The sequence below is a fragment of the Castor canadensis genome, chromosome 13, assembly GCF_047511655.1.
Source record: "Castor canadensis chromosome 13, mCasCan1.hap1v2, whole genome shotgun sequence".
Classification (NCBI taxonomy): Eukaryota; Metazoa; Chordata; class Mammalia; order Rodentia; family Castoridae; genus Castor; species Castor canadensis.
The window spans coordinates 67,764,559-67,790,462 of record NC_133398.1 but is presented as its reverse complement, the minus strand read 5'-3'; the positions used below and the strand labels follow the sequence as shown (position 1 = coordinate 67,790,462).

Genomic DNA, 25,904 nt, shown 5'->3' with positions numbered 1-25,904 from the left:
AATGTCTGTCACACTTTATTATTTGTCAGAGTTGCTCTAAAGTGGACAATTTTTTTTTCATGTTTCAATTTAACTTAAGCAGAAGAAGGGACAAAAAAAAAAAGAAAAGAACCCCTATAGATAACATAGTTTGAAGCCAGCCAGGCCAAACAGTTCTCAAGACCCTGTCTCAAAAAATCCTATCACAAAAAATTGGGCTGGTGGAGTGACTCATGGTGAATGCCCCTGAGTTGAAGCCCCAGTATTGCAAAAAAATCTATTAACTACTGCAGACCCAGACACAATTTCTTTAAAGAATACATCGCTATTTTCCTTTCTTCTTGCTTTGAAGACAAGGAACAAATGCTTGCTGAATGTGGAACTTAACCTAAAAGTTCACTGCTTTAACACCTTTACAGAGTCAAGACAGGTGGAACAAACGTAAGCTCAGTTCTGTAGAGCAGCAGTTCTCGTGGTAACTGTGAGTAAGGTTACAAGTGAAAACCCTTTTTTGATTTTTTATTGCATGATATCTTGGTTTAGAAGGATGAATACTAAGTAATAAAAATAAAATAAAAAATAAGGAAAAAATAAAAAGGGCACACTCCACCTAGATAACCTGAAAAATGGTCAGACTGTTGTTTGGAACCTGAAAGATTCTCCCAAGAACTCAGGTTTGTCTTCTTCCAATTTCACCTCCTCCATGGTATTCAATAAAAATAAGAAATTTTAAAACCCACTATTTACTGAGCACCTACCACATACGGGCCACTGAACTTAATACTGTAATTCTTACTATGTAAGCTGTGCACAGGAATCTGTCTCACAGCTAGTAAAAGACAACACAAGGGCACACCTGGAACTACATCTAACTGTAAAGTCTATTCTCTTGCCATATTCCAGCCTGCTTATAATTTTATTACATTTTTTATTTCCTATTTAATGCAAACCAAGTTTGGGTGTCAGATTTTCAACACTGACAGTCTTGTAAAGACAGGGAGAAGTTAAAAACACCATGTTCTCTTTAGTTTTCATTATCCATAACAATTTAAAGACTCAAAGACATATGGTACCCTACCAAAAGAGCACATGTGTTAGCTACCACACACATTTTCATAATTTCTAATCTATTTACGATAAACTAATAAATATTCACTAGAAATAAATACTCACTTACTGAATACAGGACACTCCTATTAGATGCTAAGAAATCCCCCACGATGAAAAAAAGCATAAACTTTCTTGGCTGCCGCCTTTTTCATTTCCCCCACAGTAAGAACAACTATTCCCTTAAGATACATCCTTTCCTTTCTGTATTCTCTACACACACTGTCCCTAAAATAACATTTTGAAGCTTCAATTTTCACCTGTATATTGTGATGACTTTCTGATCTATTATCCCAGTTCCCTCTCATTTACTTGAATTATAACCCCATAATATGAGTTGCCGTTTTGTGAATGCAACACAGTAAGATCTAAAATGATCGTCCCTCTTACACTACATTACTGATAATCTCTCAACTTCTATTTCTCTAGTAATGCATAAAAGGAAGGGGGTAATGTCCCTAACTATGTCAGTCACTAGCCTTCCTGGAGCCTTATTAACTGCCTATATCTCTGCAAACTCTGAATGTATTTGGATTATCATACCAGTAACCTAACATAACAGTACTGTTAGTATGACTAACAGTAACCTCATTTATGTTAATGAATTCTCCCCTGACATAGCACAAAATGTTTTAAGATGTAAAGGACTGATTAGAAGTTGAAGAGATAATTTACTATGAAAGTAAAGCAAAAGCACTTACTGAAAATCAGTCAATAACTTCCATAAGCTTTACATGGCAAGCATTCTGAAGCCCTACAATCTGCCAAACAACTTAACCAGGTAGTTTATAAGCACTATACTTTCCATATATAGTGCTTATAAACTACAGTGCTTATAAACTATACTATAGTTTATAGTGCTTATAATTTAAACCAAACTAAATTGTTTATAACTCCATTTTAGATGATAGGAATAGGTAAAAGTAAAGTGATAGAAAAAATATATATGTCATGCTATATTAATATTAAAATAGGTTTCAAAGTAAAAATACATCAGGAATAAGCAGTGTCATTCTCTAATGACAAATGAGTCCATTCATCAGGAAAACAGTTTATGCACCTATTATCAGAACTCCAAAATACAAAAAGCAAAATCTGATTTTAAAAAAGAAAAATAATAAAATACACTGCCATGGATGTATATTTTCATACTCTTCTTTCAAAATTGATGTCTCAAGATGGAAAATCAGCAGAGATATTTAAAAAAAAAAAAGGTTGAACAATACTATCATCCAACTTGACCTAACTGACATTTACAGGACACAATACCCAATAATAGCACCCTTCTCAGATACACACAGAACATTTACCTAGACAGACCATAGTCTCAATAAGTTTCAAAGGATTTAAATCTTGTAAAGTAAAATGGTCACAAAACAATTAAATTAGAAATCAGTTAACAAGACTGGAGGTACAGCACCACAGCAGAGTTGGTCTAACATGCTTTATAAAGGCTCCACCCTCAGCACCACAAAAATAAATAAATAAATAAATAAATTAATTAAACAAACAGTGTCAACAACAAAATATCACAACCATCACCAAATATTTGAAGACTGAATAATACAACTCTTAACTCATAAGTCAAAGAAGAAATACAAAGAGAAACCAGAAATTATTTTGAAATGAATGAAAATGAAAACATGGCATACTATAATTTTGAGGTACACAACATTGTCCATAAATATGAGTGAAGGAAAAAAAAAGAATAAATGACTCAACCAATTTATTTTTAAGTGAAAGAAATCAGGAACTAAGATTAAAAGAAACAGGATCCTAAATTCATAAAGTATTAAAACTGGGAGAACTTTAGAACTAATTCTAAAATCTGTAAGTCATAAAATTTACAGAAGAAATTGTTCTAGAAAGAACGTATGATTTACTTACGATTTAAAACAACATGTAGCTATAGTAGCTACATTAAAGTATAAATATGAGTTTGTTAATTGTCCATTTTTCAAAATGGATGCATACATGTTGGCTTGTATCTGATTAACATGACTATTCTGTGTTTTAAATGTAAATTTTTTTGTGCTTACACTTACAGCATAATGGTGAGGACTGCTAAATTCTCCATCTACATTGCCGAAACTCACTGTCTTTACCACAACTAGTAGCCACGATACTAGGCAAGATATTTGATATTTACACTGTGAAAATAATAATAAACTGTAAAATGAGAGTAAATAGTTCCTACCACCTGGAGTGAATATAAGGATTAAATAAATTACTGTTTTTGTGCTTACAATGGTGCCTGATATATAGTAAGTGCTCAATAAACAACCACTATTACAACTATTGACTTATAATTACTTGGAATTTAATAATCAAGATTCAACCTGAATTTAATTAGATAATGTGAATTAAAATAGGACATAATCACAGAAAAATGGGTTGCTTCCAATTCATACATGTTACAAAAAAAATCTTAGAAGTTAAGTTTAAAGGGATAACTCTCCAGGGTCCCAGAAGTCCCAAGTGGAAACCCCCATGCTGCCTAAGTAACCTCTGCATAAGGAAAGGTGCAGCTGTCTTAGACCACTTCCCCTTATCGCTTCCTGACTGCTTGCAAGGCACAGCTATCTGAAATCACAAGGACACATTTCCCCTCCAATACCAGACACCCCGACTGTACCCCTCTTTGCTTCCTCCCTCCCCTCCTTCACCCTCACTATCCTCGCCCCCTAACATTCCCTCCCAGCCCATCAAGCCTAGTCCTCACCCGTCCCATGCCTTCCCCCCATGTCTAAGATAGAAAATCGCCTGGGATGTATCTCTGAAAATCCCACAAGATTCCACAAGGAGTTTCTCCAAACAACTCAGGCTTTTTACTTAAACTGGGCTGACCCATATTATATTCTCACTTCCATCCTATCTCCAGGTGAGTGCAATCATATTTGGCAATCTGCCCACGAACATGCCAATCAACTACATGGACAAAATCCTGGCCTCCACCCGGTAGCTGACAATGCTATTCCCTCTACTGAATCAGATTGGACACACCAACCTGGGGATGCTGGCACAATTCATATTAACCATATGCTCTCTTGCCTCTTTGAGGAGATGAAAACTAATGCCCATGCTCAGGTGAACTGTGACAAAATAAGAGAGGTCTCATAGGGACCAGAGGAGAATCCGGATCTCTTCCTAGCATGTCTCATGGATGCTATCACTAAATATACCAATCTAGACCTTAATTCCCTGGCTGGCACTCTTTTTCTCCATGTTCAATGTTCAATTTATAGGCCAGTCAGCACCAGATATTCAGAAAAAACCTAAGGCAATTAGAACAGGGACCTGAGACCCCTCAACAGGAACGTCTAGATGTGGCATTTTGAGGGTTCAATAATACAGATGAAGAACATTAAAAAAGAAAAGGAAAAACACCCCCAAGTTAAACACCAACTTCTGGCCCCAGCTCTATAACCCCATGCATGCCCACAAAAAACAGCCTCAAGCCTTACCCCTGCCCATCACTCCATGGCACTCCTCCCAGAAACTGTTTCCAGTGCAGCAACTCGGAACACTGGGCGAAGGCCTGCCCAAACCACAGACCTCCCTCCAAGCTGTGCTCTTCCTGTGGCCAATGGGGACAATGGAAAATGGACTGCCCCCAGGGTCAGAACCCCTGGCCCTTGGTGTTCCCTACTGCCCCAGAAATCCCATACGATCAGTTGTTAGAATGAGGAGGCCCCTAGCCCCTTCAACAAACATATGGAGTCCAGGGAGCCCAGGGTAATGGGGGCAGTGGCAGGCCAACAGATAACCTTTGTGGCTGACACTGAGGCTACTCCACAAACTAGGAACCTCTCTTCATATCCCTCCACTTAACACAACCACCATTTTTCTCCTCCAACAAATCCTAGCAGCCCCTCCACTCCTAAAGCCTCTGGATTTCCCCTCTCCTCTTATTACTGAACTTCCTTAAATTGACTCCTGGGTCTGGGACACCCAACACCCTCAAGTAGCCTATCACCACAAACCTCTCCTCCTAACTCTTAAGGACCCCACAATCTTTGTCACAATACCTCAATATCCACTGCATCCATCTACCCTCCACAGACTTAAATCCATCATTTCCTGGCTCCTACAAAGCCCAATTACTTATTTCCACCTGCTTACCTCATAATACCCCTATCCTGGGAGTCAAAACACCCAATGGTGACTACCGATTAGTACAAGATCTCAAAAAATTTAATGAGGCTCTCTTACCCATCTATCCTGTGGTTCCCAATCCCTATTCCCTTCTTTCTACTATTCCTGCAACTACCTGGTTCTTCACAGTATTAGACCTCAAGGATGCCTTCTTCACTATCCCCTTAAACCCTACATCCCAACTTTTGTTCGCCTTCACCTGGACAGACCCTGACTCCCTTCTCTCCCAACAGCTAACACTGACTGTTCTGCCCCAGGGATTCCGGGACAGCCCCCAACATTTTGGCCAGGCTCTACAACATGACCTCCAATCTTTAGATTTACACCCCAGTAGGCTCATCCAGTACAGGATGACCTTCTCCTACATAGTCCCACCAGACAACTTTGCCAAACACACACCATCTCTCTCGTCAACACTCTTGCCAGGTGGGGATACAGGGTATCAAAACAAAAGGCCCAATTAGTATCCTCTTCTGTCACCTATCTTGGTCTTTCTCTCTCTCCTGGCCACCACTCCACTCCCCCCAACCCCCCCACCTGAGGATACAAAACTTATTACAAATTCCCTTACCATCCACCAAGAGGGAACTCTTATCCCTCCTAGGTCTTTCTAACTACTTCTGGATATAGATTCCTAACTTCTTTCTGGTGGCCCATCTTCTGTACAAAGCCATCAAAGAGTCCCTAGATGAACCCATCCTCACTCCCTCCTCCCTAGCCCCCAATCTAACCACTCTCAAAAAAATCACTTAGCTGAGCCTCATCCCTCCATTTACCCAACCCATCCAAACACTTCTACCTGTTTATTCAACTCCAACAAGGGCCAAGCCCTAGGCATCTTATCTCAAAAGGCAGGCAACACCCATTACCCTATTGCTTACCTCTCAAAACAGCTAGATTCAGTGTTCAGGTGATGGCCTCTTGGCCTCCGTGTTCTTGCTGCTGTCACAACTCTAATCCTGGAGACTAATAAGCTGACACTTCACAATCCCCTCATAGTTTTTTCCTCCCACTCCCTCAGAGACCTCGTTAGCCACCGAGCTTTTCTAACTCTACCTCCATCCCGACTACAGTTACTCCATGCCACTCTGTTGGATCCACAAGTTTCTTTCCTGCAATGCCCATCCCTAAATCCAGCCACTCTCACTCATTCCATTCCAAAACAGGAAGGCCCCATTCACTCATGCTCTGAGACACTAGACCTCACTAGCAACCACTTCTCCCATATCAGAGACACCCCCATACCAGATGCCCCTGATTGGTTCATAGATGGCAGCTCTTATAAGGATCCTCTCCATAAAGCAGGATATGTCATCATTCTTGCCCAAAATAAGGACTCTAGTCTCCATTCCCACAAAGTTATTGAGGCCTTACCTTTACCTCCCCAAACCTCCTCCCAACAGGCAGAACTCATCACCCTTACACGAGCCCTTACTCTAGCTCAAAAAAAAAAGATAATTAATATTTGTACAGATTCAAAATACACATACAACATAATCCATTCCAACAGCTTTACTTGGAGAGAAAGGGGATTCTTATCCCAGCATGGAAACCCCATCATAAACGGAGACCTCATATAGAAACTCCTCGAAGCAGCCATGCTACCTTCCTGGGCAGCAATAGTCCACTGCAGGGTACACCAAAGAGATGGACAATACCTTTCTCAAGGCAATAATACTGCCAACACAATAGCAAAACAGGCAGCTCTCAAACTTTTACCCTCCCAAAACCTAATCCTAACAAGGGATCCCCCCCAAACCCCATAAACCCTAGAAGAGGAAAAAGCTCTCCTCTCCAAAGTGGCCCAAAAACATCAAGGCTGGTGGTACTTAGATAACCACCAAGTACTCCCTCAACAGACCATCCTCTCCACCCTCCAGTATCTACACAAATTGTTTCACCCTAATCTACAATCTCTAACTTCCTTAAAACTCATATACATCTCACCTCTCAGGACACTTCTTACCTATACTATCATCTAGCCCAAGGCTGCTCCATATGCAAGAAAAGCCATCCCAACTCTAACCTCAGACCTCCAACCTTCCCGACCCATCAGTACCAAGGCTCTTTCCCAGTGGCAGATTGACTTTATTCATATGCCACCCATCAAATGACACAAATATCTCCTGGTTCTGACAGACACCTTAGGATGGTTGGAAGCTTTGCCAACCTCAAATAAATGGGCCATCACCATTGCCACCATCCTGATCCAGGAAATTATTCCCCACTTCCCCCAACCTCCATTCAGTCCAATAATGGCCCAGAATTCACCTCCTCCATCTCCCAAGAGGTAGCCAAATACCACCAAATTACATGGAAATTTCACATTCCTTACCACCCATAATCATCAGGCAAAGTTGAGCATACCAACCAGACCCTAAAATGCACCCTCACTAAACTGGGTCTTGAGGTCCACCAGGATTGGATTAAGCTCCTTGCTTTGGCCCTGCTCAAACTCCAGGCCCTCCCAAAAAAAACCCACAACCTTAGTCCCATTGACATCCTATATGGGCGTCCTTTCCTACCTCCAGGTCTTCCAACATTGTCACTGTCCTTCCTCCCTTGCCCCTCCACCTTCCTCTTCTCACCTGTCTTCAAAATACCCTCTGGACGTATGCAGACTCCCTTCTCCCCAGCTCCCCATCCCGCTAGTAATTCCTCCATTCAGATGGCGGATCAAGTATATGTCTCCCCTCCACACATGGTGCCCTATGCATCCCTCTCTCCAAAATGGACAGGACCTTTAAGGTCATTCTGACTACCCCACGGTGGCCAAGCTCCAGGGACATCCTTCCTTGGGTCCATATATCCAGGCTCAAACTCCAAACACCTTTTCATGCCACCCTTACAGGATCCACTTCTCTGAGGATATCCCGCCTACCTCCTATCCCAGAAAAAGAAGAAATCCTGAACCCATAAATGACCACCCTCCAACAGTTTTGTGAATTCCTAACCTTGCTCCTATCAGACCCCATCAGTTCTATGCTCCAGACCTCTGCCTGACCATCTCACAGACCACTGATCTTATTGACAACCTGTGGCTCCTTGGAACTTTTGCCAACTTTTCCCCAGATCAAATTGAGGTTTTTTTTCCCTTTGCCTCTGCCTCTTACTCTTTGCCTATCACCAACCACAATGCTTATAATTCTCTTGCTTCACTTATTTCTTACCACAGGATATCCCACTTACCTTCCATCTAAGAAAAGAAAGAAGCCCCAGTACTCCCCTCAACGGCCTCCTGATCTATCCACATCAGACATGTAACTTATGTTTCCTCTCCCCCTCTTTTGGTGGGCTGTTTACATTCTTGTTTCCCTTATCTTAAGTGTTGGTTTGTGGGCTACCTCTCCCCGAGTGGACATGGCCCCAGCAATTGGCCTTAAGTGGCAGATGCCTTATCCTTTGTGCCCTGTTTCTTACGTTCCACTTATTCTTATAATCTATGCCTTACTCTACCCTGTAACAATTGATTCCTACCCTCCCTGTACATGCCACATATATTGCCTCCCCTCTTGGAATTTTCAACATCAACTTGATCAATGTGTCAACAAGGATGCACTTTCTGCCTCCACAAGAGACAAACTTATATAACGGGGCCACACTGGGACTTTTTTTTAAATATATGTTATCCAGCCATACCTCCTACAGATGTAGTTCTGGCCCCTGTCCCTCTTCCTATCATCCCCTCTCCTCCAGCTAAAATTGCACCTCTTGATAATCTAACTCCAGCCCCTGTAGACCTGCCACTGCCACCGTGTCCCAGCACCTCTGCCTATCCCCATATGCCACAAAGATGTTACAAAACAGACAAAGTCTTTTCCTGTTATACAAACAGAAGAAAATATTCATCTGGAAACTTAACAGCTAATAGCTATTGGGGTTATGCAGATCCAGTTTGCCTAGGATGACAGACCCTGTCTGCTGCAAGTCTATCCCAATCACTGGGATTAAAAGCCCTCCTCAACACAATAGGACTTATGACTTAGACCCCCAGATATACAAACTACTTTTGATTCCACCCCTCATCTACCAAATGATACAAACCCCTCTTTAGCTGAAGACTGCTGTCTAGGTCTTTCTCCAATCTTCTCACTTGTATTGGCTACTCCCATAAGCTTGAATCTTAATTCATACTATAAAAACTTCCCTCCCCCGCAATTTGGTCAGGGTGACACTCATCCACCCAGCCCCCCCACTGCTTCCAAAGTCCATAGGGGGCAAGATTAGTAGGGAAACTTCCTAAAGAGCTTGTAAAAAAACTCCAGTGACTGCTCTGTCATTCTCCCTCCAATATTCCCCACATTATGGAAACTTTTTTGTTTGCGGAACCACAGCTTATGCTTGCCTGCCTCCTGAGTGGAAAGGGATCAGCACTCTGGCCTTCCTGACTCCGCAAGTCAATGTTATCCCTAATGACCAACCTCTCCCTATTCCCTTAGCAGCCTACATGTGATGAAAGAGAACTATACAAATTATTCCCTTGCTAGTAGTCATGAGGCTCACAGCTGGAATAGGTACAGGCATTGGAGGCATCTCATCGTTGATCTATACCTACCAAAGGTTGTCAACAGAGTTTATCAATGACCTTGAACAGGTCTCAGAGTCCATAGTGGCCCTACAGGACAAGGTAGGTTCACTTGCCTCTGTGGTACTCCAAAATAGACATGCACTGGACCTGTTGACTGTTGAAAAGGGTAGAACGTGCCTTCTCCTAAATGAAGAATGTTGCTTTGATATTAACAAATCTGGGGTGGTCAGAAACACGGCCTGGGAGTTACAAGAGCACGTTACAAAAAGGAGAAAAGAGCTAGCTAATTCATGGTCCTTCTGGAACAACATAGGATGCTGGGCTCCTTGGGCATTACCTTTGGCCGGACCCCTTTTTATGGTCTTCCTCTTACTCCTATTTGAGCCTTGCATAATAAATGCTCTAAGTTTATATATCAATGGGTAGAAAAAATAAAATTCCAGTTCCTTGTGTATTCACCCTCGATGACGTTAAGAACCCTCTGCTCATGCTAACACTTAAGACAAACAACCCTACACCTCTTTGCTGACTGGTCTCTTCAAGAAAAAGCCACAATGCAAGACCAGTTCAGGACCTTACTGCTATTACAAGCTGTTCGCCCCAGGCTCACCATGTTGCCCCTTATCAGCATGAAGTAGCCAAATGAGACCACAGCACGCCCTTCCTTTACACCCCTTCAGGGTCTGAAATAAAGGGCTAATTCACAGGTCCCAGAAGTCCCAAGCAGAAACACCCACGCAGCCTAAGTAACCACTGACATAACAAAAGGCACAGCTGTCTGAGACCACCAGGACACTTCCACTTATCATTTCCTGACTGCGTGGAAGGTGCAGCTGTCTGAAATCACAAGGACATTTCCCTTTATCATTCCCTGGCTGTCTACCCCATAAAAGCTCCTCACTCCCAGCCCCCAGCGCGGCTTGCATCTCAGCTAGTCGAGAGTGCAGAACACCATGAAATAAAGTGTGGTCTAGTCTGCAGAGGTCGCACTCTGTTTTTCTTCTCTGAGTCCTCTTTTCTAACAAAGTTAGTTCAACATCAATGTAAAGTTGGAGCACTTTCTAAACAAAGAGACAATGATCCAATGAAAAATTATGTATTACATGGAGTGTTTTTGGCTCAACCAACAAATCTAATAATACCACATTTCTGATAACAAATAGTTACATGTTAGTGCTGTGTTGTGTTGTTTTCAAATATTCCTTATTATGTGCTTGATTCAAACAGAATTTATGAATTTAAATATTACATCTTACAAAACAGAACACTTATTTCTAAATTTGTTTTTAGATGCCAAAAAGGCAGCATACAGCAATACAGCACTGGAGCAATTTCCATTTGGTATAAGAAAACAACAAAATAAATGTGGAAAACATTTCACATGTTTTACTTTATGCAACTTTAATGCTTTCAACTCTGCATACATTACTAAAAGTACAAAAATAGGTGTTGCACTATCAAATTGTAAGGAACAGCAACATGATGTAATTATACTTTAAAATTTGCTCCAAGTATCAAAAGTACAAGTTTTTTATTTTTTGCTCAATTAAAACAATACTTTTTGAATCTGATATGCTTGACAAAAATAATGTGAAACAAGTATATTTTTACTAAATAGCTCAAATTTTTCCTATTTAAGTAAAAACCACTATTTGTAATTCATTCTATGCTCCCTCTTTTTGACACAAAGGCCAAACAAAACCTTCTTAGCTGAGCTGAAAGAGCATGTGCTTAAATCAACATGGGAATAAAATATCAAAGAAATCTGGTTATTAATTTCTGGGGTACTAAAGAGAATTATACTTACTACACATTGAATAACATAACTAAAAATTTACCATTTGTAAAACCACCTTTCTCTTCTCTTCATAACATACTCATCACATCACACCATATAAGGAGATTGGTCATCACAGCATATGAAGTCAATAATAGGGATGAGCTAGACAAGGCAGAAAGCATTTGAGGACCCATAGCACTATTTTATCCTCTGAGTGCCTCCCAACCTCAATCCATTCTTCAGCGAGCCAACAGAAGTTTAAAGTTCTCTATGCTGCCTTTTTCTAGTTTGCAATGAACTATACCAACCAGTAGTTTTTAACCACTTGAAAGAAGGATCTAGGCCACAAAAGTGTTCAAACATGGGTTGAGTACTAATTGGACAATCTGTACTTCACAAGCTAAAGCCTACTCAGAGGACAGCAGAAATGTGAAAACATAAGACCAGAGCAAAATCAGAAAACAACAGTGGGTTAAAAGGCTAAAACCTCAGGGTCAATATCACCACCTCTAATTATTTAGCTAGGGCTTTACAATTTACAAAGTGTTTTCAGATAAAATTATTTTACTTGATCCCTAAAACAGTAGTAGTAGAGATATTTTTATAATTAATTCTATTTGCTAGCCAATGGAACTGGGAAACACTAAGAAATTTGTCTGAAATCACTTTAACAAGTAAGGAGGAATTTGACTTCTATCTTACCCAAACCTAACTAGAGATTTCAGCCATTCAGCTGCTTTTCTGTACCCCATCAAAGGGATAAACTGAAAGAGGCAGGTTCCTTATCAAAGTCAGTAATTAAATTTCTATGTACCACTGTATTCCTCCAAAACTGCCTTAACTTATCAGTGTCAATCCTTTCTTCCTCACCTCATTTCATTCCTGGTTCTTTTCTTCACTAAGTCAGAAATTATTTTTTGTGTAGATCCTCATCTACACAACTAAAGACAACCCTGGGTCAAACCTGAAATCAGCAAATATAGTTCCTTCTCATCTGTGAAGTTTCGTGGCTACATCAGGAACTGGCCTAGGAGTAAGTAAATTTGGCAATATCATAGTGATAAATATTTCTACTACATGCCATCAAAAACAAGCACATAATGAATAATCAATATGGTATCTCTTGGCCCTGGACTACTAATCCCTACAGGCTGCCCATACTCAGTCACTAAGCCAGAATACACAGTGAAAATAAGGAAAGGAGACACAATAAACAGAGCTGGCAGAGTGGCTCAGGCTTTAGGAGCCACAATAAACAGAGCTGGCAGAGTGGCTCAGGCTTTAAGAGCATTTACCTAGCAAGCATGAATCCCTGAGTTCAAATCCCAGTACCACTAGGAAAAAAAAGAGAAAAACCACAATTAACAGAAAAATAATATGTTACTGAACTTCTAAAGAACTACTTCAATCATCATGTTAAGTGTTTACAATGTCTTCTAAACTCAAAGCTTACAAAGCCTTGAGAAGCAAATCAAAACCAAGAAAATAAAAAACAATGAAGATGAAAATCCAACTGATTAAATACAACTGGTAGCATTACTTTCTGAATGCTAAGCAGCCTCCTCTCATTTAAAATTTAAAATAACAACTATCAAAGAAAACACAACATTTAAATGAACAGACACCCAAGTCCATACAGATAAACTACTGTTAATATTTTCTATTTAACAAAGCCATATGGCAAAAAAGGTATGCATTTTTAAATTACTTTACTTAGTACTTATTATTGTAGAGAAAAGTAACCATTTAAGAATCAGATTAAGAAACAGACCTCAGAATCCTAAGTCCTTTATACATATATGAATTCATTTGCTCATCTTATTAACCCAATGATATATGTAATTCCTATCATCTCCATTTTATAGACGGAGTAATCAGAGGCATGGTCTTTGTTTATTGTAGCTGTAAAATTGTTGTATAACAGATCAAATATGGAAAACAACCCTAATGGAGTAATCCTACCTTCCTTTCACATCTCCTTCTAACACATTTTCTCTTTTTTCTGACTCTTTGCTCTTCAATCCCTAACACAATGTACCTAAGACAGCTAATCACAAAATTAATTCCAAAAGTCAATTTCAGTTCAGCAGGAATTGCATTCCTGTTGAAAGGAACTATTAATTCTTAAGTCAAAGACTGTGCCTTTTAAAATATTTTCCTGGGAGAGATTCCAAGATGGCAGCTAGAGGGAGGAAGCAGAAAGCGAGTCTCCTATAGTGAAATCTTGGAGAGATGCTGGAGACACACTTTGCAAGCAAAACCACCAAGAAGAGGCAAAACTTTGACCCCTCCACACCTCCAGCCGGCACAGAGAAATTCCACTTCACGATACACGGAGAAACAAGGAGGACCCAGGGGCGCCAGTCACCCGCGCCCAGACGGCTTGGGAAGACGCAGACAAGGTGAGCTTTGCGGTACCGCGGTACTCCCACAGACAAGGCTGGGCCAGAGTAGCAAAGCCCCCTGGACAGACTGACCTCCACCCAGGTAAAAAACAAACTAACTAATAAGCAATGAGAACAATAAGGACACGTGGGAAAGAGGGTGGGGCGCACTGAGCACCGAAAATTGGGAGAAAGGAATCCTTCCCGGAACTGTAAAGAAACAAGCCAGGCGGGCAGGAGAGGCTCCCGCAGGAGTGGGGGGCGCACCCAGCAACCAGGAGCAGGAAAGCTTGTGGGAGTGGCGGAGGGAGGAAAACTCCACAGGAGAGGAGGGAAGACCCACTTCCCACGTGAGCTGGAAACAAACATGGCGGCTGGCAGGAGCAGCAGCACCGCCCAGTAATCAGGAGCAGGAAAGCTTGTAAAAGCGAGGGTGGGAGGAAAACTCCACAGGAGAGGGGGAAGACCCATTTCCCACATGAATTGTAAATAAACACACAGGCCTGAGAAAGCAGGTAAAGTGTCACCTTCCCCACTGTGCATGGAAAGGGGAAAGATTGTAGCAGAGGCGCTACAGATTTTTTCGGTTTTTTTGTTGTTGTTTTGTTTTTTTAATTTTCTATTTTTCATTTTATTTTTATATATATTTTTTCATTTACTTATTTTTAATTTTTATTCTTATCTTTTTTATTTTCAGTCCTCTCTCTGTCTCTCTAATTCCTGTTCAGCTTACTGACAATTAGTACACTAACGCTCCATTTGTATCTTTGAAACTTTCTTGTCTGATTCCTTCTTCTGTTTTCTCCTTCTTCTCTGTTTATTTCTTTTTCCATTTTCTTTAACTTCTTGCTTTCCATCTCCTCTCACCCTTCCATTCTAAATATTACCATTGTTATTATTACCAGCTAGAAAATATTTAAATGCACACAGTACAGGGACAGTAACAACACCGAAGACAATGACAGGAAGACAGAAAAAACAGGGAAACCACTTTCCCAGAGGGGAATAAAGAAAACAGACACTCAGATCCAGACTCCAACAAAATGAAGATAAACTATGCCAAAGGACCCAATGAAGCCCACAAGAACAATTTAAAAGAAGACATACTACAGGTACTCAATGAGAATTTCATAGAGATGATACTGGATATGGACAACTAAAATGTACATGAGACACTCAAGAAATTCCAAGACAACAAAAATAGAGAATTTGAAAAAGCAAAACAAGAAATAAAGGAAACCATAGAAGCACTGTATAAACACCAAAGTGAAACAGAGAACACGATGAATAAACAGATGAATGAACTCAAGACAAAAATAGACAACATTAAAGAGGAAACAACCCAGGATAAGGAAAACCTCAGAAAAAAGAACGAAACAGAACTGCAAAACAAAACGGAAGGCCAATCCAGCAAAGTAGAACAAACAGAAGACAAAATCTCAGAACTTGAAGATGAAATAGTAATTAGAGGTAAAACTGAAGAACTATTAATTAAACAACTCAAGACCTGTGAAAAGAAAATGCAAGAACTCACCAACTCAATCAAAAGACCAAACTGGAGAATCATGGGCATCAAAGTGGAAGAGGTGCAAGCGAAGGGAATGCGTAATCTATTCAACAAAATAATAATGGAAAAGTTCCCAAATCTAGAGAAAGATATTCCCATACAGATGCAAGAGGCCTCCAGGACACCAAACAGACCAGATCAAAATAGAACTACCCCACAACATATCATCATTAAAACAACAAGTTCAGAAACTAGGGAAAGAATATTGAAGGCTGTAAAAGAGAAAAAACAAGCAACATAGAAAGGTAAACCCATCAAAATCACAGCAGACTTCTCAACAGGAACATTAAAAGCAAGAAGAGCGTGGGGTGAGATCTTCAGGGCACTGAATGAAAATAACTTCAACCTCAGGATACTCTACCCAGCAAAACTATCATTCAAAATAGATGGAGCAATATAAGTCTTCTATGATAAGCAGAAATTAAACAATATGTAACAACAAAGCCACCACTACAAAAGATTCTGCAAGGGATTCTGCACACAGAAAGTGAAACCCAACTTAACCATGAAAAGACAGGCAGCACCAAACCACAGGAAAAGAAAAAGCAAGACAGTAGAGAGTAACCTCAACTTAGGTACACACAATCAAACCTTCAAACAACTAAGACAACTAAATGACAGGAATCACCAAATACCTATCAGTACTAACACTTAATGTTAACAGACTTAATTCGCCCACCAAACGGCACCACTTGACGAAATGGGTTAAAAAGGAAGATCCAACAATTTCTTGCTTACAGGAGACCCATCTCACCTACAGAAATAAGCATAGGCTTAGGATGAAAGGCTGGAAGAAGATTTACCAAGCCAATGGCCCCCGAAAACAGGCAGGAGTAGCAATACTTATCTCTGACAAAGTAGACTTCAAACCTACATTGATCAAACGAGAGAAAGAAGGACATTCCATACTAATAAAAGGGGAAATAGACAAAAAGGAAATAATAATCATCAACCTGTATGCACCCAATGTCAACGCAACCAATTTCATCAAACATACCCTGAAAGACCTAAAAGCATATATAAACGCCAACACAGTGGTTGTGGGAGACTTTAACACCCCATTATCATCAATACATAGGTCATCCAAACAAAAAAAATCAATAAAGAAATCCAAGATCTAAAATATGCAATAGATCAAATGGAACTAGTAGATGTCTACAGAACATTTCACCCAACTTCTACACATAAATATACATTCTTCTCAGCAGCCCATGGAACCTTCTCCAAAATATACCATATCCTAGGGCACAAAGCAAGCCTCAGCAAATATAAGAAAATAGAAATTACACCATGCATAATATCTGATCACAATGCCGTAAAAGTAGAACTCAACAACAAAATTAAAAACAAAAAACATGCAAACAGCTGGAAACTAAGTAACTCATTACTTAATGAAGAATGGATCATCGATGAAATAAAAGAGGAAATTAAAAAGTTCCTGGAAGTTAATGAAAATGAAAACACAACCTACCATAACCTATGGGACACAACTAAGGCAGTCCTGAGAGTAAAGTTTATAGCCATGAGTGTATATATTAAAAAGACTGAAACATCCCAAATCAATGACCTAACGATACATCTCAAACTCCTAGAAAAACAAGAACAAGCAAATCTCAAAACAAATAGAAGGAGAGAAATAACAAAAATAAGAGCTGAAATCAACGAAGTAGACACCAAAGAAACCATACAAAGATTTAATGAAACAAAAAGTTGGTTCTTTGAAAAAATAAACAAGATCAACAGACCCCCGGCAAACCAGACTAAAATGAGGACAGAAAAAACCCAAATTAGTAGAATCAGGAATGCAAAAGGGGAGATAACAACAAACACCATGGAAGTCCAGGAAATCATCAGAGACTACTTCGAGAACCTTATACAAATAAATTTGAAAATCTTAAAGAAATGGACAGATTTCTAGATACATATGATCATCCAAAACTGAAACGAGAGGAAATTAATTACCTGAATAGATCTATAACACAAAATGAAATTGAAGCAGCAATTAAGAGTCTCCCCAAAAAGAAAAGTCCAGGACCTGATGGATTCTCTGCTGAATTCTATCAGACCTTTAAAGAAGAACTGAAACCAACCCTCCTTAGACTGTTCCATGAAATAGAAAGGGAAGGAAAACTGCCAAACACATTTTATGAAGCCAGTATTACACTTATCCCAAAACCAGGCAAAGACACTTCTAAAAAGGAGAACTATAGGCCAATCTCCTTAATGAAAACTGACACAAAAATCCTCAACAAAATAATGGCAAACCGAAGTCAACAACACATCAAAAAGATTATTCACCACGACCACATAGGCTTCATCCCAGAGATGCAGGCGTGGTTCAACATACGAAAATCAATAAACGTAATAAACCACATTAACAGAAGCAAAGACAAAAACCACTTGATCATCTCAATAGATGCAGAAAAAGCCTTTGATAAGATCCAACACCACTTCATGGTAAAAGCTCTAAGAAAACTAGGAATAGAAGGAAAGTACTTCAACATTGTAAAAGCTATATATGACAAACCTACAGCCAGCATTATACTTAACAGAGAAAAACTGAAACCGTTGCCTCTAAAATCAGGAACCAGACAAGGATGCCCACTATCTCCACTCCTATTCAACATAGTATTGGAATTCCTAGCCAGAGCAATTAGGCAAGAAGAAGGAATAAAAGGAATACAAACAGGTAAAGAAACTGTCAGTATATCCCTACTTGCAGATAACATGATCCTATACCTTAAAGACCCAAAAAACTCTACTCAGAAGCTTCTAGACATCATCAATAGCTACAGCAAGGTAGCAGGATATAAAATCATTAACATTTCTATACACTAACAATGAGCAAACTGAAAAAGAATGTATGAAAACAATTCCATTTACAATAGCCTCAAAAAAAATCAAATACCTAGGTGTAAACCTAACAAAAGATGTGAATGACCTCTACAAGGAAAACTATACACTTCTGAAGAAAGAGATTGAGGACAACTATAGAAAGTGGAGAGATCGCCCATGCTCATGGATTAGTAGAATCAACATAGTAAAAATGTCAATACTCCCAAAAGTAATCTACATGTTTAATGCAATTCCCATCAAAATTCCAATGACATTCATTAAAGAGATTGAAAAATCTACCATGAAATTTATATGGAAACACAAGAGGCCACGAATAGCAAAGGCAATACTCAGTCAAAAGAACAATGCAGGAGGTATCACAATACCTGACTTCAAACTATATTACAAAGCAATAACAACAAAAACAGCACAGTACTGGCACAAAAACAGACATGAAGACCAGTGGGACAGAATAGAGGACCCAGATATGAAGCCACAAAACTATAACCAACTTGTCTTTGACAAAGGAGCTAAAAATATACTATGGAGAAATAGCAGCCTCTTCAACAAAAACTGCTGGGAAAACTGGTTAGCAGTCTGCAAAAAACTGAAACTAGATCCATGTATATCACCCTATACCAAGATTAACTCAAAATGGATCAAGGATCTTAATATCAGACCACAAACTCTAAAGTTGATACAGGAAAGAGTAGGAACTACTTTGGACTTAGTAGGTATAGGTAAGAACTTTCTCATTGAAACCCCAGGAGCACAGCAACTAAGAGATAGCATAGATAAATGGGAATTCATAAAACTAAAAAGCTTCTGTTCATCAAAAGAAATGGTCTCTAAACTGATGAGAACACCCACAGAGTGGGAGAAAATATTTGCCAGCTACACATCAGATAAAGGACTGATAACCAGAATATATAGGGAACTTAAAAAACTAAATTCTCCCAAAACTAATGAACCAATAAAGAAATGGGCACGTGAACTAAACAGAACTTTCTCAAAAGAAGAAATTCAAATGGCCAAAAAACACATGAAAAAATGCTCACCATCTCTAGCAATAAAGGAAATGCATATTAAAACCACACTAAGATTCCAGCTCACCCCTGTTAGAATAGCCATCATTAGCAACACCACCAACAACAGGTGTTGGTGAGGATGTGGGGAAAAAGGAACCCTCTTACACTGTTTGTGGGAATGTAAACTAGTACAATCACTGTGGAAAAAAATATGGAAGCTACTTAAAAAGCTAAACATTGATCTACCATATGATCCAGCAATACCACTCTTCGGGATATACCCAAAAGACTGTGACACAGGTTACTCCAGAGGCACCTGCACACCCATGTTTATTGCGGCACTATTCACAAGAGCCAAGTTATGAAAACAGCCAAGATGCCCCACACTGAGGAATGGATTAAGAAAATGTGGTATCTATACACAATGGAATTTTATGCAGCCATGAAGAAGAACAAAATGTTATCATTCGCTGGTAAATGGATGGAATTGGAGAATATCATTCTGAGTGAGGATAGCTGGCCCAAAAGACCAAAAATCGTATGTTCTCCCTCATATGTGGACATTAGATCAAGGGCAAACACAACAATGGGATTGGATTTTGAGCACATGTTAAAAGCGAGAGCACACAAGGGAGGGGTGAGGATAGGTAAGACACCCAAAAAATTAGCTAGCATTTGTTGCCCTCAACGAAGAGAAACTAAAGCAGATACCTTAAATGCAACTGAGGCCAATAGGAAAACGGGACCAGGAACTAGAGAAAAGGTGAGATCAAAAAGAATTAACCTAGAAGGTAACACCCACGCACAGGAAATCAATGTGAATCAATGCCCTGTATAGCTATCCTTATCTCAACCAGCAAAAACCCTTGTTCCTTCCTATTATTGCTTATACTCTCTCTACAACAAAATTAGAAATAAGGGCAAAATAGTTTCTGCTGGGTATTGAGAGGGTGGGTGGGAGAGGGAGGGGGCAGAGTGGGTGGTAAGGGAGGGGGTAGGGGCAGGGGGGAGAAATGACCCAAGCCTTGTATGTACATATGAATAATAAAATAAAATAAATAAATAAAATAAAATATTTTCCTGGGGAGCATCACAAAGTTATAAGTAACATTTCAGGGGGGTTAAGGAAGCATTTTTGGTAGGAAGACCTGATTTGTTCTTTAGAGTACAATAGGTTCTAAGAATGGGCAGGAGCAGCTCTAAAAGGGCCAGTAAGACAGGAGACTGAGAACATAACTCAATCCATAGGGTTTGTCCCAGATGAAAAATACGTAGCTAAACCATCTTGGCATATGTATAAATAATCAATCCTCCCACCTAAGAAGATGGTTGGTCTTATTTCAGCCCAGCAAAGATAACTTCAGAATCAACACTAGCTTTCCTTTACATTGCTGAAACAAACTCGGGCTTTGTCTTGTTGATGGTGGTAGTGAAAGTATGCATGTTTTAAAAAGAGAACATGTTTTAAAAAGAGAAGACTACCTAAAACTCAACAGCAAAAGTGCTGTGACTATTTCACCTTGGCTTAGTAGAGACCTGCACAACCTTCATCTTTCTGAGTTTACAACAGAATGAATTTTGTTAGTCATTATCAGAAGTATCTCTTCTCCACCATTTGATGCCACCTGGAATAAAAGATCTTAGTGGTTCAAATTCAACCATTAGTTGAATTTAGTGTAGATCAAATTCAACCATTTGAATCACTCATTATGTTAGTTAAGAAGGCTCTACTGTAAGCCAGATGCACTACTTCACACTCCCGACCAATTTAACAACTTAATTAGAAAGTAAATAATGTATATTATGAAGTGAAAATCTATTATTCAAGAAATAAGGATACTGACTGAGCACCTGCCATGTCTAAGGTACCTGATATAAATAAGATGCACTAGGGGTTAGTACTTTTTACAAAAAGTAAATGGCTTAAAAAGGACAAATGTGATTTTGGTAGGCTTTCAGTATTATGCATCAATAGACTCTCACAAAAGAGCTGCATTTAAAAAATTAACATACCAAAAAAAAAGCTCAACATGTCAGGAAAATAAAGATCTATAAGAAAGCTGAAAACCCTTAGAAGATAAAACATGAAATAAGAAATTATTTCCTTATTGTGAGACTACTATATCTAGTCTGACTAAATGGTGACTCTAAATGACTACAGACTGTTTTCCTAACATCAAGTTAACGTGATGTAAACATATGCTAAGAATTCTGTTCAGCTTTAAAACAATAAGTAGATACAGAGGAAACTACAGATTTCAACATACTAATGGTGAGAATGGGAAATGGGACAACCAACTGCAAAAAGTATGTGGAAGTTGTTTCTGACATTAAATGTATAGTAGCCTTAAAACTCAGCGATTCCACTCCAAATGAAAACATGTGTCTGAAAAAAACTTGCAAAAAATGTTCACAGCAGTTTTGTTCATTACAGCTAAAAACTGAAAAAAAAAGAGCCCAAAAACAGGTGGGTGAACAAATTCCAGTACACTCATAATCAACAATTTAAAAATATTCATGTGCTAACAATGTGGATGAATCCCAAAAACATAATGCTGAACAACAAAAGCCAGGCACAAAAGAGCATAGGCACCCTATTTCATTCAGCTGTAACTTACTGTGCTTTGTGTATAATACATTTTTTAGAAATTGAAGGTTTGTGACAACCTTACATAGAGCAAGTCTATCAGTGCCATTTCTAAAACAGTTCAGATGACTATTAGCATTTTTTAGCAATACAGTATTTTTATTAATTTTTTTTTTTTTGGTGGCACTGCAGTTAGAATTCAGAGCAGGCGCTCTTACTAGTTTGAGCCATTCAGCCAGTAGCAATAAAGAAACAATTCCAGGAATGGGGGTTGGGGGTAAAGGAGAGCAAGGGAGGGGATAAATTCAAGTATGACATATTTGATACATTATAATAACTTTTGTAAATGCAACAAAAAAAGCAAAAATTTCATCTGACACTTTATTAAATTATTTCTTTATTGAGGTGGTCTGTAAGTAAACTCACATTATCTCCAAGGTATACCTATACTTAATGAATGACTTTATTTAGGAAGCAAAAATCTAATCTACAGAAATAGAAAGCAGCTCTGTGTTTTCCTGGGACTGAGGATCAGAGGTGGGCATGACACTAAGTAGGTAGCTTTTGGTAATATAAAAAAATTCTACATCTTGATTATGGTGGTGATTACATAGATATAAAATTTTAAACTTTATTGAACACCAGCTAGAGGCATTGCTCAAGCACTTGCCTAGCAAGTGCAAAGCCCCAAGTTTATTCCCCAGTACTGCCAAAACAAAAAATTTATTGAACACTTTAAATATGGTGTATTTTCTGTACTTCAACTAAAATGACTTTCAGAAGAACAGTAAAAATGCCAAGTATCATATTACAACAAAGGAAACTAAATAAGCATTATACTAAATGTACCATTCAGATCATATTAAGCCTGTGACATTTACTTTTATGAACATTTTAAAGAAAACTGAAAATTAAAGTAAATTAAGAGGGTAAGCTGATGGTGAGTGTATCTGGCAATATAATCATATATGAGAAATGCTTTCATGTTTGGACTGTGACAAAAGGATAAAATAGAGACACACAGTGCCCTTACACATCTCCAAAGCTACCTTCTGAAGAGGATACATATGCTTCTACTTGGTGGAAGTTACACACATAGATTTTTGTCCTCAATTTAGAGCTCAGACTAAATATCAAGTCATACTTCTCAAATATTTACTATCTGGCAGAAATAAGAGATTGTGATTTCTCTAATAAAGTTAGTTGTTGAGTCCTAACTGCTGAACCTGTCTTAATCAAGCTTACTATTATAAAACTTGGAGTAATTAAATTTCATAATCCCAAACTACTGATCTTTAGAGGTACATGTCCCTCATATTTCAGAATTTGATAAATATTTGTTAAATATGTTTACTTTTTAAAACATATTGCTGTTCCTAAGTAACATATCCAAGGTAGAGTTCTCCTTTGATATAATGCACTTAATGCTAAAATTCTATCTTAAGGAAAACATAACACACTTTAGAATGATTTATTTTTGATGAAATTTCAAGTATTACTTAACAAACCAAAACAAAACTGTTAACAAAGAAAAAAATAGCAAGCTAGATGTCTCCCATGAAGGTGGGCCTTGACAACTGTGCTTATTGTTGAGGGTACAGTGGTTTGTGAAATGTTCCCTAACAGGTGGTAGGAATAAGAGAAAATAAATTTAAGACATTAGGTAGCTATTCCAGGTAAGCTAAGTATAGGTAGATACAAAGGATGAGGGCATGGCATATCTAATAAATATTCATCACTTTCCTTAAAATGTACTGCATTCTTCTCTTTTCCCAGAAGACAAAGACTTTGATTTGGGGATACAAAAGTTCCAAAGAATTTAACTTCACCTTTGTCTCCTGGAACAGAATATACAATCCAGATACATTTCTGAAGTGGAAATATGACCTACAGTGGATGAATCAGAAATATTAGGATACTGATTGGATATACTGAGACAAACACTTATTTACCAAGTGCAAGCAGATATGGAAACAATAAGTCTTGGGAGTTAGTAAAAACCCTATCAGAACATAAGAATAGGCCAATACCAGAATCCAAAACAAAGAAATGGAAGTCACTAAACTGTATTCCCAAAGTAGTCCTATCACTGGACTTTTAAGTTAATGTGTTTCAACATTGGCTTAAATCATGAGTTAATAAATTATTGTTTGTTTTAAGTTGTCTCTTCAAGATCATTCATCTGCACAGTACAAATTAATTCTATAGCCTATACCTTTTCATGAATTTATTATTAGTAGAATATGCTTAACATATGTGCAAAATACACATTTTGTTTCTTTTGTTTTTGTTGTTGTTTTGAGACAGAGTCTTGCCATGTAGCCCAGGCTGATCTAGAACACACAATCCTCCTGCATCCAGCCCCCAAGTCCTGGGATTATGGGCATGCACAACCATGCCCAAGAACTAATGGGCACTTTGCAAGAAAACATATACAACAGATCAGTTCTCATTATAAAAATTATCACTTTTTATTAATCGTAACAAAACTTCATGCAAAGGAAAACTGACTAAAAACCGGTTTTGGATTTTATAGCATCTTTCATATACACACACACACACACACACAAATACACACACTTGTACACACAGGATTTTGTGTGTGTGTGTGTGTGCACGCACGCAGTGCTGAGGATTGAACTCTGGTCCTTACACATGCTAGGCAAGTACTCTATCATTGAGCTATACCCCATGAATATTTCTTATGGGTATTTACAATTTAAAACTGGTAAATGTTTTTTAATCCATTTCAACCTCCTCAATATTAGTTCCAGATCTAATATGTCTGACCTATAATTCTTAAATTTTTGGGGTAAAAACAGGATAATGCTACCTCTATTCTCAATCTACAACAGTCAAAGAGAAGCTGCTCAAAGGTCATTCCACCAACTTCAGGATTAATTCCAAAAGGATGAGGCAAGTCTACACAATATGAAGATGCAGCTTCCCACTATTATTGTACCTCACTCCACATTCCAAATAAATCAAATCTCTCACGAACTTCTAACAACCAGGCTACAAAGTTAAGATGGTAAAACAACTAAAAGAAAGCTCACATTAAATCTAAAGAACTCTGAAATTAGTGTGGCTTGTCATTTTAAATACTTCAGTCAAGAACTACAGAGAAAAAAATCATAATTAAATACTGGTAAGAAAAGACTTAATGGGTCTCACTTACCACTTTGGGACTTTGATAACCATTGCAGACTCCAGTCTATATTCCTCTGATAAAAATCTCTGAATAAAAAAGAAATAGGAGGCTGTCTTTGGTGAACTTCAGGTACAAAATCACTTCAATTTCATTTTGTCCAAATACAACTTGAATGAGAAAATTTAAAAACCCACAGGTGTCTGCAGAAAAACTTTAGCAAGGTAATATCTTCTCAAATATTGGGGAAAAAGACCAATAAATATCAATAAATCAGTCACTAATACATAATTGAGTTTCTTATGAACAAGAAATTATATACTCAGTCTTCATAATACAGAACTAGAAAGTGTAAGTTTTCTTCTCCACAATTCTGTGAATTGTTTCTCTCTATAATCGATAGTAATACATACACATACATACTATATTTAGACTGAATTTATTGTGAGCTTTACTCACAAAAAGGATAACATTAGTCCCAACTTAATTTAATTTAAAAACTTTAAGTAGAAATCAGTTTAGGGCTTATTTTAGAAAGTAACAAGCCTTATAAAATTTTGTGTTCATTTTTTAATATTTCTCTACTCCTTGACAAGATCACACAATAGAAATATAATAGGATAAAATGATCAAAAGCCATAAAATCATAGGCAAATTTTTTTATATCTACATGGTTATATGTTTTCTCCAATGAGCCTGCATTCCTCTTACAACCTGAAAACTGAAATTATTTTTAAATGGATCCACACATGCAGAAACTCTTATGATTCAACATTTTTAAATATATAAAATAGTCTAATCTTCCC

General features: G+C 38.3%; 1 protein-coding gene across 2 annotated transcripts in view; it reads right to left on the bottom strand.

The window, feature by feature from the left end:
- The window catches only part of Rfx3 (regulatory factor X3), a 194,637-nt gene extending 169,450 nt beyond the window's left edge, over nt 1-25,187 (bottom strand). For both annotated transcript variants that reach the window (XR_012440462.1, XM_074051958.1), the window contains exon 1: nt 25,129-25,187. The gene's annotated coding sequence lies outside the window, so the exon portion shown is untranslated. The remainder of the gene's footprint in view (nt 1-25,128) is intronic.
- Nucleotides 25,188-25,904: the final 717 nt, after the last annotated feature.